The 3,913-nt window shown below is 37.3% G+C and overlaps 1 pseudogene; it reads left to right on the top strand.

Annotated features, from left to right (window-relative positions):
- Positions 1-898: 898 nt before the first annotated feature.
- On the top strand, positions 899-2,700 carry LOC102489589 (heat shock factor protein 2 pseudogene; annotated as a pseudogene).
- Positions 2,701-3,913: the final 1,213 nt, after the last annotated feature.

Below are 3,913 nucleotides of genomic sequence, written 5' to 3'. Positions count from 1 at the left end.
TACTTGTCCTTGAATTGCGATCATTATCATGGCTGTTTCTGTCCCATTCCCAAGCTCCCTGGAATAAGGATTTATATTTGATATCTCTTTACATTCTAACTGCCCGCCCAGCACAGTGACTAATTCAGTGACTTCTATTTAATCGCAGTGTAATAAATATCTGTTGAATGGGTGAATAAATTAACATGTTTTAAGAGAAGGCAACGTTTGTTATAATGTTGTAGATAATTGTTTCTGATAAGTTCTTTCATACTTAAGATGTGTACAATATCAGACTATAATACATGTGTACATTATAATTGATATTTACTAATACAGAAGAGTAATGATTTGCCTTACAGAAATACATATGTGTGTGAGTTTATGTTAATTATTGATTTATTTCTCTGAATCTCTTACGGTAATGAAGTTCCTTTCAGGCAAGGAATATGTCTTATTTTTTTCATTTTGAAAGCACAGTGTCCAGCACTGTGTCTTGGATGTGAGACACTCAGACATTGGCTGCTGGCTGAGATGCAGTGGTGCAGAAGCAGCAAAATGCTCTGCAACACTGGAAACCATATGGCAGTTTTGAGTTTGGTTTTCAGGTCCATCCGTACATACTAGGCATGTACATTCGTGCCCATGATCCCAGCTGGCTGAGAAAGGCTAAGGGCGATGGTGGTCTGAGACCCTAGTGGAAATGCTTATTGCTCTCTCTCTCTCTCTCTCTCTCTCTCTCCGTCTCTTTCTCATGCAAGGAAATAATTTTTAAAAAATCAATTCTGATGATTAAACAAGATGAGTGCAAAAAAACCAAATGACCTTGGAATAAAAAATTTATTCATGTATAAAGAATAAAAGAACTTGGACATTCTCGTTCGCGTGTAGAATTTGGAATCCCTGCCCCTCGTTAACAATGAAGCAGAGTTTGAACGTGCCAGCTTTCCTCAGCAAGCTGTGGATGCTTGTAGAAGAAACCCACACCAACGAGTTTATCACCTGGAGCCAGAATGGCCAAAGTTTTCTGGTCTTGGATGAACAAATGTTTGCAAAAGAAATTCTTCCCAAGTACCTCAGGCACAATATCATGGCAAGCTTTGTGAAGCAGCTGAATATGCATGGTTTCCGTAAAGTAGTACACACTGACTCTGGAATTATAAAGCAGAAAAGATATGGTCCTGTTGAATTTCAGCATCCTTACTTCAAGCAAGGCCAGGATGACTTGTTAGAAAACATTAAAAGGAAGGTTTCATCTTCAAATCCAGAAGAAAATAAAATTCATCAGGAAGATTTAACAAAAATTATAAATAGTGCTCAGAAGGTTCAAATAAAACGAGAAACTATTGAATCCAGGCTTTCTGAATTAAAAAGTGAGAATGAATCCCTTTGGAAAGAAGTATCAGAGTTACGGGCAACACATGCACAACAACAAGTTATTCGAAAGATTGTCCAGTTTATTGTTACATTGGTTCAGAATAATCGGCTTGTGAATTTAAATTTTACGAAAGGCCTCTACTTCTGAATACTAATGGAGCCCAAAAGAAGAATCTGTTTCTACACATAGTCAAAGAACCAACTGATAATCACCATCATAAAGTTCCACACAGTAGGACTGAAGGTTTAAAGCTAAGAGAACGGATTTCAGGTGACATCATTATTTATGATGTTACTGACGATAATGCGGATGAAGAAAATATTCCAGTTATTCCAGAAACTAATGAGGATGTTATATCTGATCCCTCCAGTTGTAGCCAGTACCCTGATGTTGTCATTGCTGAAGATGACAATGAAGATGAATATGCACCTGTTATTCAGAGTGGAGATCAGAGTGGACTAGCCAGAGCATCCCTAAGTTCAGGCAGTGATGGCACCAGCCCACTCATGTCTAGTGCTGTCCAACTAAATGGCTCAGCCAGCTTGACCACAGAAGATCCTGTGTCCATGATGGATTCTATGTTGAATGATAACATTAATCTCTTGGGAAAGCTTGAGCTGTTGGATTATCTTGACAGTATTGATTACAGTTTGGAGGACTTCCAAGCCATGCTGTCAGGAAAACAGTTTAGCACAGACCCAGATCTCCTGGTTGATCTTTTCACTAGTTCTCTGCAGATGAATCCCACAGATTACATCAATAATACAAAATCTGGGAATAAAGGATTAGAAACCTCCAAGAACAATGTAGTTCAGCCAGCTTCAGAAGAGGGAAGAAAATCTAAATCCAAACCAGATAAGCAGCTTATCCAGTACACTGCTTTTCCACTTCTTGCATTCCTCGATGGGAACCCTGCTTTCATTGTTGAACAGGATGGTACACCAGTATCATCAGAAGCTATGATCTCTGTAGATAAACCCATAGAAGTTGATGAGCTTCTGGATAGCAGCCTGGACCCAGAACCAACTCAGAATAAGCTCGTTCACCTGGAGCCATTGACTGAAGCTGAAGCTAGGGAAGCTACACTGTTTTATTTATGTAAACTTGCTCCCGCCCCTCTGGATAGTGATATGCCACTTTTAGATAGCTAAATCCCCAAAAGTGGACTCTATGTGTATATATTCATCAAAATGATGAACTATTTATTTTAAAGTACCATTTGGTACTTTTTTTTTGTAAATTGCTTTGTTTTGTTTAATCCAATACTGTGGAATAAAAGCACCTTTTGCTTTTCTCACTAACCACACACTCTGGTAAAGCTTTCAGATTTTACTCAGCTGCATAGGTACACAAAATTTAATGCACATCATTGGCATATATTTAAGTTGAGTTCAAATGGCCATTTTTCTCCAATTGCAGTAAATTGGATTTCTTTTTTAATCACAAATATGACCATTAACCCCAGTTAAACTTATGTTTGTTTACTTGTTTGGTGCCGTCTGTTTACATTGAGTGTAAGTCACTAGAACTAATGGTATAACTATTAAAGCTTTTTCTGTTACAGTTTGATTAAATATTTTTCACTTGGATCATTTTTAAAACTGGGAACATAAAGTGCCTATATCTTGTAAAATTTTATTTGTCTCTCTTGGTTCAGAGAAGTTCATTTATGTTCATAGAAATTCATTCATGTTCAACAGAAAAGGCAAAGCACGCATGAGTGCCTACTGCCTGATGTGGTTCCACCTCTATATACATAGGAAGAAGGTGGGGATGGGATGAAGCTGTCAACCCTAGCCACTTAGTTGGACGAGATTTAAGTAAAAGTTTTCTGGTTTGTGTTTTTTTTTTTTTTTGAACTATACTATTTAGTAAAATAAATATAATGAACATTGAAAAAAAAAGTATAAAATAACTTGGGACCAGCAATTAACGTAATGGCTATGTAGCTGGACTCCCATGTAGTCGACTGCAGTTCAAGTCCCAGACCTGGTGGCATAAACTCACGCCGGGCGCGTGTGCGTGCGTGCCCAAGATCACGAGAGGAGAATGGAGGAGAAGGGATTGCGGCGTGGCCATCCCCCTTGGGGGGTGATTTCTCACTTTCTGTCTCTCTCTGTCTTTCTGGCAAGTGTATGTGCTCTATAGCAAAAACTTCTCGAAAAGAAAAAAGAATAAAAGAACTTTCCTTGTTTTCTGTTGTCTATTGAGTATGCTTTATGCATCACAGACCTTATTCACCTCAAAAATGTTATTTGTCATTATAATATACCAATTAAGTACAAAGCACAGATAGTATTAACCATCTCTTTCATTTGTCATTTCTCTACATTTATGCTAATGTTAAACAATCCTTTTGCTCATGTTAAACATTAACTTTCAGTCAACGTTTGGCTGCATGATGAATACATGCATGTGGATGAATTCATAATTAATAAACACTTGGGTAGTTTGGCCATATTAAAATTATAAGAAGAACAATAGTTAACATTTATTGACTATATACTAAAAAATCATGCAAAATGTTCAGTATTAATGGTCTCATTTATTTTATCA

Source organism: Tupaia chinensis, unplaced genomic scaffold (genome assembly GCF_000334495.1).
Source record: "Tupaia chinensis unplaced genomic scaffold, TupChi_1.0 Scaffold138757_1, whole genome shotgun sequence".
NCBI lineage: Eukaryota > Metazoa > Chordata > Mammalia > Scandentia > Tupaiidae > Tupaia > Tupaia belangeri.
The sequence above is the reverse complement of the archived record's forward strand: the minus strand, read 5'-3'. Positions and strand labels throughout refer to the sequence as shown.